Source organism: Carcharhinus amblyrhynchos, chromosome 6, assembly GCF_965287045.1.
Source record: "Carcharhinus amblyrhynchos chromosome 6, sCarAmb.v2.hapA, whole genome shotgun sequence".
Classification (NCBI taxonomy): domain Eukaryota; kingdom Metazoa; phylum Chordata; class Chondrichthyes; order Carcharhiniformes; family Carcharhinidae; genus Carcharhinus; species Carcharhinus amblyrhynchos.
Window position 1 is genome coordinate 73,437,262 of NC_137329.1, and position 14,571 is coordinate 73,451,832.

Below are 14,571 nucleotides of genomic sequence, written 5' to 3' on the forward strand. Positions count from 1 at the left end.
AAGATGTGTAGGCTAACTTTAAGTAGCACAAGTGATACTGAGCTCCCTAATGATGTATTCAGCCAGGGAACAGTGTTGGGCATGTTGGCTGCATGCTGAAATCATTGTAATGAGCAGATAGCAGGAATATGCATCATACCTGCATTCCACCTAAAAGGTGCAGATTAATCATCCATCACAATCCCATGTGGTTTTTCAAGGCCTAACCAGTTTAAACCCCCCATAGCCTCTGGATAAAGGGTCCGTAAGTTAGGACATAGATGTGAAGAAATTTCTTCACTCAAAGGAATGTGGACTGTTTGGTTGATGAAAAGATTCACAATAGAGATTAATAATTTTTGGACTCTTAAAGGAACTCTTAAAGCATTTGGAGAAATTGAGACCAAAAATTAACAATGTCCTCAGTGAAAGGCAGAGTGGGATCAAGGGGTTTTATGACATACCTCTGTTCTTTTTTATATCCATATGAACACGGGTAGGCCATTCATCCTTTTAAGCCTCTGTTAGCCATGGCTGAATTGGTAGGATCTGTGCCTCTGTACCAGAAAAAATGGGTTTCAAATTTAACTCTAGGACATCAGCACAAAATTCAAGAATGATATTCTAGTGCAGTACTGAGGGAGTACAATGCTGTTGGAGGTGCTGACTCTCAGATGACACAATAAATCGAGGCATTCAAAAAAATCCCATGGCATTATTCCAAAGAAGGGCAAGGGAGTTATCGCCAATGCCCTGGCCAATATTCTTCCCTCAACCAGCATCACTAAAATAGGTAATCTGGTCATTATCTAATTGCTGTTTTTGGGACTATGCTGTGTATAAGTTGCTTGCCATGTTTCCCATATTATAATAATGACTATATTTCAATAGTACTGACAAGCACTTTGCTAAGGTCATGAAAAGCATTATATAAGTGTAGGTCTTTCTTGCTTCGAGGATCCTACGACCCGGGGTGGGTAACTGTGTATAGTTACAAGTTGGGTAGGTGTGGTTGTTGATGTGAAAGCAAACTGAACTAGCTGTACAGTGATTGCTCATCTATCTCACTCTCAATACTATTGTGAATGATTCAGCACCAGCCAGCTCCAGCTCCCGCTCACTGCCCTTTGCCCACACATTCGACATTCCATATATGCTTGAGCTGCTCTCAAAAACATTCAGACCAACAATTTCACAACTGCTTCACCTGCACAGCACAGACGTATGCAGATTGGGGCTCACCTTAAGAACAGAAGAAGATCATTCAAACCTGTAAGTTCTCAACTTGTTGCTTTAATTTTCCAGTAACCACCTCTTTACTTTTTAGCTTGGGTGAAATGGTACTTTATTTTTGCTTTTTAAATAGATTGGAATGCCAAGCACAAGGCATGCTTTCATAATAGTGTGTAACTTTCTATCTGCTTTCCAGTTTGCTGTGAGAGAGTATCTTTCAGTGAAGACAAGTGCCCTGAGCTGGTCTTAAGTCACCATTCCTTTAAGTCTGAACATGGTGTGACGTCCTACATGAAGAGTACCACATGAGCATGTCAGTGCAATGAAAGTATGGCATTTGTAAACGGTATCTGCCAGACTGGGAATTCCAGCGTGTGTCAGTGATTTTATGAATGCTACAGTCTGTGGTTATATTGGTGCAGTATACCATTGTGTTGAGTACTGAGATGTACTGAGTATTGTGAGAGTATACACCATAGCACATTAACTCTGAGTTTGTCTTCAATACCAAGAGCTTTTACAATGGAGGCCTAACTCTACATCAACTGAGTACGTACAGTTGCTTTAGAATCATTACTACTCAAATTCAGTATCAATGCTGCCTTATATTCTGAAAACCACATCCAGTGGAATGTAAAGAGGGACTGCGATCTTAAGAACTGTGAGAATGTTACACCACAAAAGCAGTGAGCATGTAATTAACGGCACTGCATTCTTGGGTATATGTAACCCTCAAGATATTGATAATCTTGATGTATCAGAAGATTATGGAAAGGTGGCAGACAAATCACATAATGATACAACATACAAGATAGCCATATTAGGAATCTTTGAAAGAGCTAATCAATTAGTTCCACCCCCTGCCACTTTTTCCCCATAGTGTTGCAATTTTCTTCCCTTCAGCGCTATCCAATTTAAATGTTATTGTTGAATTTGTTACCAAACTATAAGGCTGCATTTTTCAGACCTTCACAGCCTGCTGTGTAAAGCAATTTCCATTTCCCCTCTGGTTCTTAATTATCATTTACCTTCTGTGTCCTCTGTTTACTGACCCTGGTAATGGAAAGTGTTTGACTTTATTTACGTAAATCTCCTTTGAACCCTCCCTGAGGTCTTGACATTCTTCCAGAAGCTTTCTCTCCTACATTTTTTTAATGCACCACTTCCACAGAACATTCGAGCGTCGAGCCTTGAAATAAAGTGTTTCTTGTTTTACTTAGCACAGGCTGAATTGTTATGCAACAGTATCAAGTATCCAAGCCACAAGGAGAAATTTAACTATCAGTAACTCAAACTTGACAGCAACTCCTTGCTTAACAAATCTTAAGAGGGTGGGGTTGGTGCTGAAAGGCAACAGAATTCTTCAATTAACCCTCAATTCAACAAGATAGCAAATCACAAAATATACTTTTGTCATTCCATTAAAGTGTAGCCTGCACTTTCATGAAATCTGGAGGTTGTTAACTTGAGAAATTAGGAGCAGTTTATCAGTGAACTAGTCAAAACTTATATATGCAGATAAGATTTAGTTATATTGTAATGCACCACAAAGTATCACTGCTTACGGTGGCACAGTGGTTAGCACTGTTGTCTCATGCACCAGGAATCCGGGTTTGATTCCAGCCTGGGGTGACTGGTCTGTGTGGAGTTTGCACATTCTCCCTGTGTCTGCATGGGTTTCTGCCAGATGCTCCAATTTCCTCCCATACTCCAAAGATGTCCAGATTAGTTGGATTAACTATGATAAATGCACATGGTTACGGGGATAGGGTGAAGGGATGAGCGACCTCACAGGCTTTAGCAAGAGCTGGAGGGAGAGATAGGTTGGGAGGGCTTATGCAGGGCAAGGGGAGCGTGGGCCATGACACAGGCCAGGCAGTAGGGGCAGATATTGGGGAAAACCTGTGATATGCCTGGGGACCAATAAAGTAGTATCACCCCTTTCCCGCCAGTAGCCCAAGCACATGGCAGGCTTCAAACCTGCCTCTCTTCTCTGCCCATCATGGGAAGAATGTCTCAATTCAAGGCCTCATTTGTCTTAAGGGAGGCCTGTTGCATGTAGGATTGTGGTGGGGTCAGAGATAGGTGGGTAAGCACTGGGAAAGGCACCCATGGCATCATGCCTAATTTTTTATTCCCCACATACCTGCCACCTTACCCCCAATGTAATGTAAACCTCTGCCCCATGTTTGAAACCTTCCAAACATAATTGTATTGCTGGCCCAACATTTACACAGTACTTCTCAAATGACTGTGACCATCTGTCATTATCCTACTTGCAGCTTTGACAAGATTGACAACACAATCCTCCTCCAACATCTCTGCCTATTGTCCAGCTGGGAGGGTGTACTCTCAGCTAGCTCCAGTTCACTGCAGATTTTAATTTTAGCCTCTTGCGTCTGTCAGTTGCCTTGTTCCAACACTGGCAACTATATAACTTCAGTTCCTGAGGCTATATGCTATCAAAATAACTCCTTAAATGTCTCTGCCTCTCACTCCTCTTTTAAGTCAATGTTTAAAACTTCCTCTTTGACTAAGCTTTGGTCACCTGGGTTAGTACCTCTTTACATAGCTCAGTAACGTGTGTTACTATGGAATATTTTATTATATCAAAAGTGCTGTAGTGTTGATTTTCTTGTCCCAGATTTGATGACTGATCTATGCTGGGGGTGTGAATCTTTGTGTGGGTGTCAATACAATTGGCCTCAGCACTCCTTTATTGGGTGGGGAAGGAACAGTGTGGGGGTAGAGGGGGCTGATATGCTCCATGAGCTACACCCAAATAACCACCTAATGGCTCCTATTGCAAAATTTACATTTGTGAATGTTGGACAAGTGCACGTCCAGAGTCAACTGTGATATATTTTATTGGGCGATACTTGCAAAGAGTGGTCACTTGGGTGAAATAGCACAGAGCATCCAGTGCACAGGGACCTCAGCATGGAGATGACACCTTCAGGAAGGGAGGAGAAAAAAAGTATAAAAGGGATATTTTTGTAATGCAAGATAATATAACTTCTCTGAGAAACAACATGCTAACTTCTTTAAATCAGCCCAGATATTGTGGAATTGGTTGTGTGGTGTTGTCCAGATGGGCAGGGTTTCCTCAACTAGTTACACTCTTATATACTCAGTTGTAGAGGGAGAATCACTTGCAATATCTTCTTTTCCTACTTCCACACAGACTATTTAGAGTCTCCCAAGGATCTATCCTTGGCCCTCCCTCTTGTTTCTTATGTCCTATTTCTTGTCAATGTGCAGACACATCATCCAAAAGCACATCACATTCTACACTTGCAGACAATACCCAGCATTGCTTCACCAGTACCTCCACTGTTTCTGATTTGTACCATTTTTTGATATCTAACATGATTGAGACAAAATTTCCTGCTGTTTCACATTGGGAAGACTGACTCCAGTATCTTTGGTTTGAGCCACATTCTCCAGCCCCCGACTCCAACCCCCAACGGCCCCCCCCTCCCCCCTCCCCCCTCCACCCCCCCCATCCCCCCCCCACCCAGCCCCCGCCCCCCCTCCCCCCTCCCCCCTCCACCCCCCCATCCCCCCCCACCCACCCCCCCGCCCCCCTCCCCCCTCCACCACCCCCCGCCCCCCCTCCCCCCTCCACCCACCCCCCCTCCCCCCTCCACCACCCCCCGCCCCCCCTCCCCCCTCCACCCACCCCCCCTCCCCCCTCCACCACCCCCCGCCCCCCCTCCCCCCTCCACCCACCCCCCCTCCCCCCTCCACCACCCCCCGCCCCCCCTCCCCCCTCCACCCACCCCCCCTCCCCCCTCCACCACCCCCCGCCCCCCCTCCCCCCTCCCCCCTCCACCACCCACCCCGCCCCCCCCCCCTCCACCACCCCGCCCCCCTCCCCCCTCCCCCCTCCACCACCCCGCCCCCCTCCCCCCTCCACCACCCCCCCACCCACCGCCCCCCCCGCTCCCCGCGCCCCCACCTCGCTCATTGTTGTCCAAGATTGAACACGGCCGTTCACATTTTTGGCTTCCTATTTGATCCTGAGCTGAGTTTCCAACTCCATATCCTCTTCATTAGAAAGATTGCCTACTTCCAACCACACAAAATTGTGCACCTCTGCCCTTGCTTTAGTTTTTCTGCTGCTGAAACCTTCATTCATGCCTATTATCTCTATACTCCTTTACTCTCCTGTCTGGCCTCCAACCCTCTTTAAACTATAGCTTATCCAAAACTCCAACTTCTTGCATACTCCCAATTTTTTTCCCTCCACCGATGGCAACCTTCAGCTGCATAAGTCCTAAACACTGGAATTCTCTTGTGAAAGCTTTCAAGTGTGCCTTTCTTTCTATTCTCCAATGAGGTGGTGAAGAAAAAATGCACTTCTGACATAATACAATGAAGAATTAGGCTGAATATAGAAAGTTCAGAAAGTGAGAAAGCAAATGAAAGAAGCAAAGAGGGAACTGCAGCTAACATGAAAGGGATTCCCAAAATCTTTCATGGACATATACATAACGAAAGTGATTAAACAAGTAAGGATCAAAAAAGGAATTTACGTATAGAGACAGGGGGTTGGGCTGAGGAGTTAAATTAATATTTTGCATCTATCTTTACTAAGGATGGCTACAGTGAACGAGGAGGTAATTAACACACCAGAGGGAGGAGATATTAGATAGGCTATCTACACTTAAAGTTGATAAGGTACCAGGATCAGATAAGATGCATTCAAGGATATTGAGGGGCATGGAAGTGGAAATTACAGAGGCACTAGCCATAATTTTCCAGTCTTCCTTAGACTCAGATGGTTCCAGAAGCCTGGAGAATTACAAACATTATGCCCGCGTTCAAAAAAAAGGTGCAAAGATAATCCTGAAACTACAGGCCAGTCAGCTGAATTTTGGCGGGGGAGGAGGGGGGGAGGTGGAAACTAATAGTATCATGGACAAATGCAAGTTGATTAACGAAAGCCGGCAAGATTTTGTTAAGGGAAAATGCTGTGGAACTAACTTGCTTTAGTTTTTTGAAGAGGGCAATGTAGTTGACATTGGACACCTGGATTTCCAGAACGCATTTGATACAGTGCACACAACAAATTTGTGAATAAAATGATAGCTCATGGAGTAAAAGGGACAGCAGTAACATGGATTCAAAATTGACCAAGTAACTGGAACGAAGTGTTGTGGTTAATTAATGTTTTTCAGACTGGAGGAGTTCCCCAGTGATCACTGTTGAGACCTTGCTGTTCCTGATAGATATTAATGACCCAGATCTTGATGGATACGGAACACGAAAGAATTGTGAACTGTGACGAGAATAGTCTAAAACTCAAAAACTACCAGACAAGTTGATGGCATGTGCAGCCAAGTGTGAGATGAAGGTCAATGTAGAGAAATATAAAGTGGTTCATTTTGGTAGGAAGACGATGGAGAGTCAATATAAACTAAAGGGTGCAATTCTGTAGGGGGTGCAGGAGCAGCAGGACCTAGGTATATACGTGGATATGTCATTAAAAGTGGGAGGATAGGTTGAAAGCACAATTAATAAAGCATACAGCATCCTTAGTTTTATTTAATAGGGGCATAGTATCCAAGGTCAAGGAGGTTATTTTGAACTTTTTAGTCTGACCTCAGCTGGAAAATTGCATCCAGTGTAGGGCACCTGAGGAAAGGCATTGGAGAAAGTGCAGAAAAAATTCAGGAGACTGGTTCCAGGGATGAGGAACTTCAGTTGCAAAATAAAATTGGATAAGCTAGGATTCTTTTCCATGGAGAACAGAAGGTTGAGAGGAGATTTGCTAGAGATATTTACAACCATGAAAGGTCTGGACAGATGAGATAGCATTAAACTGTTCCCACTCATGAAAGGATCAAGAACCAGACAGTACAAATTTAAAGTAATTGGCAAAAGAAACAGACGCGACATGCGAAAATACTTATTCACACAGCAAATGGTTAAGGTCTGGAATGCACTTGCCTGAGTGTGGTGGAGACCAATTCAATCAAGGCTTTCTAAAAGCAATTAGACTGTTATCTAAAAAGGAAGAATGTGCATGGTTACCGGGAGAAGGCACCAGATGAATTGTTCATTTGGACAGTGAATGCAAACACGATAAACTAAATGACCTCCTTCAGTCCTGTGACAATCCTGTGATTTTGTGCAATTCTTTAACCTACTTTAACCAAACTTTTGGACACATGTCCCATTGTAGTTTGAGATCAAATTTTATTTGAAAAACACTCCTGTGAACTGACTTGGACTTCAATAGAGCTTAAGTTGCAAATTGTTGTTAGACTACGAAAATCATCAGGGCTTCACAAACCTATTTCTCCCTTTAAGTGTACAGAAGAAACATTCCCAATTAACCAGGGTTGTAAGTCCCCAGCAATCTAGATTTAACTTTTGGCGCTAAACTGTTTTGCATTTGATTAATGCAACCTTGATTGTTCAAGCATAACCTTTGTTGATTCACAGTCTTAAAAGGAAAATCTGAGAATGAGTTTGGAGTGTTAATGCGTGGTGTGTCTGGTTGGGAAATCTTGCTTTCATCCTTCAACTGCAATTTTTCATGCTTCCGTTCCTTATCACTGTGGTCTTTCAATTCCTTTCTGTATTGTCTTAACACTATCATGTTAAGACTTTGGCCCAGGTTTTCGTCTCTGGGTCACGTCAGGAGATTTCCCAGCCTGCCCAGTGCAACAATGAAACCAAAAGCATCCCTCAAGCCCTCATCACCACCCCACGCACTCCCTGTGGCCCATCCATGCTAACCTTCAACTCCCACACACCTTCCATGGCCCTTCATACCCGCTATGGCTAACTCATGTTCCTCTCTCTACCCATCATGGCTCCTCAGCCAACTTTGTACCAACTCATACAAATCTTTACCCCTATCTAGTATCCTTTGTCATTACTCCCTCTACTCAAACTCATCCTAATAATCTAGGACACTTCCTGGACAGCTTTGACAGCTTGACACTTCTTGAGCCACTTGGCAGTTCCTTGACAGCTCCTATAAGTTTTTGTGTGAAGATTGCATGATCATGTGTAATTTTAGCATTCCAAACAGTGCCTTAGCCCTTCTGGTGGGCACACTGGCAAGAATCCACCAAACTCAGACACTTCTTACCTGATGTGCTCACTTCTGTGGAGGCAGCTGGTATTTAAATTGTGCACGTGTGAGCACTGGACTGACTCCAATCCCAATCACACGAAGATGGGAAATGCCACGTTCAGGGGGAGGGATAGAGAAAGTTTGGCCATTTCTGGGATTTTCACCAAGACAGGTGAAGTGCTTCTTCAGAGTCTCTTTTACGTGAAAACTTTAGCCTTTTTGTTTTCAAGCTTTTACTTGTTTTTCAGTAAATGAAAGCAAAAGTTAAAAACATCAGTAAATAAATTCTCTCTGCTCTTTCCTTCAGTCTTCCTTTCTCTCAGTTTCTTCCTTTTCAATTTTTTCTTCAGTTTCTGCTCATTGCCTTTCTTGCAGTTTACACTCTTACCTCTACAGATCCCAGCCGTAACCTCTCTGCATTCAGGAATTCTTTTCCTAATCTTTCCACCTTCTTCCCCAGCTTTCAAAAACCTCAAAATCTACCTCACCGTTGCTCACTCCTGATTCCTACTTGACCTTTTAGAACCACAAAATCCCTACAGTGCAGAAAGAAGCCAGCCGGCCCATCGAGTCTGTACTGACTTTCCAAAAGATCACCCTAGTCATGTCCTCCACCCTAGCCCCTTAACCTTGCACATTTAGCACACATCAGTGCACACTAAGGAGCAATTTAGCATGACCAGTCCACCCAACCGGCATATGAGAGGAAACCGGAGTACCCAGAAGAAAATCAAGTGCGGACATAGAGACAATATCCAACTCCACAGTTATCCCAAGGTTGGGATCAAATTTGTGTCCCTGGCACTATGCTGTCCTACTTGTTTCTGCCCAATACCTCATGAAGCACCCTGGAAGTTTTCTTATGTTAATGGTGTTATATAAATGCAACTGGTTATTACTTCACGGTCAAACAAACCTATGATGGGATATGATGTTTGGTCACTTTTCAATATTCTACAGACACTGTAACAAATAAACTCTTCACGTATGTATTTTCCTTTCCCAGTGCAATTACAGTTTCCATAGGAAAACTTACCGTCACTGAGATTGGAAAGGTTCCTGTTAGCATTTGAACCAAGGCTAACATTTTGGTGTTGTGCTGAGGGAATGCTACACATTTGGATGTATCACTTACCATGTAAGCCAAACAATACCACAGCACTTTTTATAGATGATTGGTGGGTTTTCCTTATGTCTTGGTCAGCATTCAGCCTTCAACCAACACCACCAAAAGACATAGCAGATAATTCATCTATGTTGTTTTTGAGAGTTTGCTGTGTGCACATTGGATGCCAGGGCTTCCGGTAAAGCAACAGTAACTTAAAAATACAGTACATGACTATGAAGTATTTTGGAATGATTATGAAAGGTGTTACATAAGTGAATGTTTTCTTTTATGAGGATGAAGGATAAACCCTTTATCATTACTATTGTAAACAGTAATTTCAGGCGCCTGAATGATGGATGGATAACATTATAACAGATCTGCCTCCAAACTGCAAATTAGGTTTATGAAGGAAAACGATGAAATGAAAACAAATATTTGCAGCAGGTAATCTAGAGGAGTTCACTTAATTTACAAAATCATTTGCAGATCCTAATTTAATCCAGGATCTGCAACGTGAAGTTTATTCATGCAGATAAATATTCATGTGAGTAGGGCAGAGGAATTAGACTCATTAATCAGGGAGAAAACAGTCCACAGACCCTCTATAGGCTAAATGACCTATTTCTGTGACAAATTAGGGAACTCAGAGGAAATGAACAGACATTTAGCAGCTGGGATCATTACGGAACAAAGGGAGGTTGCTTTGGCCTAGAATTTGTCAGAGAATGCCAAGTTGTTAAATTTCTTTTGTCACCTGCTCGAACATCTTTTGATGGAATTGTGAGCTGATAAAAGCATGAGAAGGGTGACAGGGCATCAGGAATCTTAATGAAGGAAGGGATCAACAATCTACCTTCCTAATTAATTATATTTAAGCACTGAGAAAGCACAGAACTCGACAGAAAAAGAAATAGGGTGAATAACTGTGGGTAAACTAGAACCAAATCAGATGCAGAATCAGAAACGAAAGGTAAGAATGATTTGATTAAGAGAAAAGAGTTAGGAAAATAGAAGAAAATATAATTAAACAACTCTTTGAAAATTTCTGGTAATAATTTACCAGCTGCAGGAATGAAACAACACCATTTAAATTGTCCCCTTTCTGGGCCAGAGAAATGAGTGGTATTTCAGGAACAGAAATCTCATCATTAAGTGGGTCCTTACATCATTAAGTGCCTAAATCTCTACAGCAGTTTAATTAATTTTAACAGCACAAATGCAGCCATTCACAGGCAGCTTGATAATGGGTTTTCACCAGGTCATATGGTGTGGAGGTACAAATAATCCAGCAATTTGTTATAATTTGCAACTCGTGTCCATCCCTTCCTTACACGTATTACTAGGATATTAACAGGTTAATAATGGTATGTGCATTAAGTACAATTTACAACAAGTTATAAGCAACTTTATGAAGCATTATAGAAATCCCTCAAAACTGAGTTTTTGTGAAAATAATTGGAGTTCTCCATTGCAGAATTTTGACCTTTTGGATGGTGGTGTACAGGACACCCTCTCTGCAATTCCCAGAGATACAATCTGTTATGCTTGTAAACTTATTTGATGTCTCCTGTATTAAACAACAAACATTGCCAATGACATGCAGAGTGTTTGGAGTGTAACTAAGAGTGACACAGCTTACCTCTGCCTTCGGTCTGTCCTTGTAATCAGTCTAATCAACCTAGACCTAAATGTGGATAAAGCACGCATAGTATTTCGCTTGGGAACTTTTTTTTCAGCGGAGACATGACTAAAGCCAACCTTCTTCTGGAAGCTTTCACAATTTAATATGAGCGAAATTCACTTGCTTCTAAATGGGTGCTCCTGACACCAATGTATAATCTCAAACATTGCTGCACACACTCAGAGTGGCTACCTGATATAAGGAATATTGTCTTAGTCCCATCTCTCTAACTTTCTCCTCCTTCTACTTGGTCTGTTTGGTTCAATGCAACCATGTTGACAATGGTACATTCTGTAACAGTGAGAAGTCTCACAACACCAGGTTAAAGTCCAACAGGTTTATTTGGTAGCACAAGCCACTAGCTTTCAGAGCGCTTCTCCTTCATCAAGTGAGTGGGAGTTCTGTTCACAAACAGGGCATATAAAGACAAAAACTCAATTTATAAAATAATGATTAGAATGTGAGTCTTTACAGGTGATCAAGTCTTAAAGGTACAGACAGTGTGAATGGAGAGAGAGCTAAGCACAAGTTAAAGGGATGCATGTTGTCTCCAGCCAGGACAGTTAGTGAGATTTTGTAAGCCTAGGCAAGCCGTGGGGGTTACAGATAGTGTGACATGAACTCAAGATCCTGGTTGAAGCTGTCCTCGTGTGTGGAACTTGGTTATCAGTTTCTGCTCAGCAATTCTGCGTTGTTGTGTGTCGTGAAGGCCACCTTGGAGAACGCTTACCTGAAGATCAGAGGCTGAATGCCCATGATGTTCGTCTTCATCAATGACATGTTGAAGGCTCCGGAGAAGATGTGATAGCTTCTCTGCTTTGGGAAAGTACTGGATGATGAAGGGTCCAGTACTCGAAGACGAACATCTTGCCAAGGCCATCCCCACACCCCCACTTCTTGCCTTCAAGCAACTGCACAACCTCAAACAGACCATTGTCTGCAGCAAACTACCCAGCCTTCAGGAGAACAGTGACCACGACACCACACAACCCTGCCACAGCAACCTCTGCAAAATGTGCCGGATCATCAACATGGATGCCATCATCTCACGTGAGAACACCATCCACCACGTACACAGTACATACACTTGCAACTTAGTCAACACTGTCTACCTGATACGTTGCAGGAAAGGATGTCCTGAGGCACAGGACATTGGGGAGACCATGCAGACACTATGACAGTGGATGAATGAACACCACTCGACAATCACCAGGCAAGAATGTTGTCTTCCTGTTGGGGAACACTTCAGCAGTCATGGGCATTCAGCCTCTGATCTTCGGGTAAACGTTCTCCAAGGCGGCCTTCACGACACACAACAACGCAGAAATGCTAAGCAGAAACTGATAGCCAAGTTCCGCACACATGATGACGGCCTCAACTGGGATCTTGGGTTCATGTTACACTATCTGTAATCCCCATGACTTGACTGGGCTTGCAAAATCTCACTAACTGTCCTGGCTGGAGACAATACACATCCCTTTAACCTGTGCTTAATGCTCTCTCCATTCACATTGTCTGTACCTTTTAAGATGTGATAACCTGTAAAGGCTTGCATTCCAACCATTATTTTGTGAATTGAGTTTGTGTCTTTATACGCCCTGTTTGTGAACAGAACTCCCACTCACCTGATGAAGGAGCAGCACTCTGAAAGCTTGTGGCTTGTGCTATCAAATAAACCTGTTGGACTTTAACCTGGTGTTGTGAGACCTCTTAATGTGCTTACCCCAGTCCAACGCCGGCATCTCCACATCATGTTCTGTAACCTCAGACACACCTCCCGGAGAATGAAACAGTGAATAACTGAAAGGCCATAAAGCCCATTTTGCACTGGAGAGGTTAAAGATCAATTTCAAATATTTACACCTGCCAACTTCTCAAGCTAGCATCATTGTTTCAGCTGTTTTCTTATCATTTTCAAGAAATAAATCATTTTGTCACTGTAATTCGATCTCTTTTACGTGAGCCATTCAGTAAAGGTCATCGGAAAGCTCTTAACGTTAATCAGATACTACTTTTCCTAATTGTTGGTTAAGCACAAAATGTTGAGGCAAAAATGTTTAAAGATGGTTTTTGAGAGTCACAGTTACAGGACCTGTTTATTAAGCTTTTTTTTTGTTTTTATTCCAATTCAATCAAATCAATTCCAATTCAGAGTTTCAACAAGTTGAGACATTTCCAATCCAAGCTGACAAGACAGGGCTCTCACCTCCTGTCTTGGGCTTGATATACATCATCCAAACTGATTGGAGTAGGCGTAGTACCTCCTCCAAGGCTTGATCTTATTTGCATCTTAGCCAAAAGGCCGAGATGCTGCTTTTAAAAATTGCTTCAAATGAAGCTAAAATGTAACCTAATGACTTCAAACAAGCATGTCGATACTACACTTGATCTTAGCCAAAAGGCTGAGAAGCGATAAGAAGCTGGGGAGGGATCTTGTGATACAGTGGGTAGCATCCTTACCCTCTGGGTCAGAAGCTCCAGGTTCAAGAAGTCCCTGCAATGAGATAGATAGGGAGAGTATACATGGGACTCTTACCAGTTCAGATGATGAGGTATAGCATGAGTGGGAATTAGAGTGAGGAGCATAGCAGCTAGTGGGATTTCGGGTGGGAAATGGGGGACATGGGGATTGTGAAGGGGGTGAAGATGGCCTTGTGATAGATGTTGGCAACCTGTGAGGTGGTTGGATGAGAGATCAACTTGGAGAGGTGTGTGATAGGGCATTGTTGCCCCATCCTCTTTTGTAGTGAGCTAACACTCATTAAGATTGTGACAGCCTCCCAGGCAAGGGTGGTCTTACATGTAGAGTTTAGCAACTTTAGACTATGACCTTTTTCATCTATCTTAAACCCCCTTTCAGTATTCCACATGTGTATTGCCTCAATGCAACCCTCCCCCCACCCAAGCCACACCATGCCATCCGTCTTTGCTAATTAAAGTTGCTACATTTTGTTGCAGTTTCTACGTTCTCTCTCCTTTCGGTTCTGACAAAGAGTCAAAAAACTCAAAACATTAACTCTGTCTCTGTTCTGATAGATGCTGAGTTTTTCCAGCATCTTCTGTTCTTGTTACACAGTCACTTTTCTTGGCAGCTGCTGAACACCTCAAACCTTTCTGCATACTTGATCAAATCCCATCTTTCTCTGGGTGTCAGGACAGTTTAAAATATCTCAAAAATACAATTGCAAATATCAATTCTGATAGATGTTTAAGATGATCTGAAGATTTTTCCTTAGAAAAAAACCTGGAGTTCTCCACCTTCATAATAATGATCAAACTCACCAAATTTGGGTGGAGACATTCCTGGGGGGAGGTGGGATTGTGGATCATGTGACATCCTGTCCATGTGATGTCTGATCACATGATTTGTTTTACAAATGTTGCATTTGCCTGGAATAAGTTGGGTTCTTTGTTAGGAGGTTTCCAGTGAGTGGGTAATTAACAATATGATTCAACTATGTAATATAATTGTGTACT

The 14,571-nt window shown here is 42.7% G+C and overlaps 1 protein-coding gene and 1 non-coding gene across 2 annotated transcripts in view; one reads left to right on the forward strand and one right to left on the reverse strand.

Moving 5' to 3' along the window:
- The first annotated feature begins 1,066 nt into the window (after window positions 1-1,066).
- LOC145344004 (V-type proton ATPase 116 kDa subunit a 4-like) overlaps window positions 1,067-14,571 on the forward strand; it is a 90,927-nt gene continuing 77,422 nt past the window's right edge. Inside the window, exon 1 of the mRNA XM_080190651.1 lies at window positions 1,067-1,251. The gene's annotated coding sequence lies outside the window, so the exon portion shown is untranslated. The remainder of the gene's footprint in view (window positions 1,252-14,571) is intronic.
- LOC145344647 (U2 spliceosomal RNA) lies at window positions 13,322-13,508 on the reverse strand. Its single transcript, XR_013886940.1, has one exon. It is a non-coding gene; the product is annotated as a U2 spliceosomal RNA (small nuclear RNA).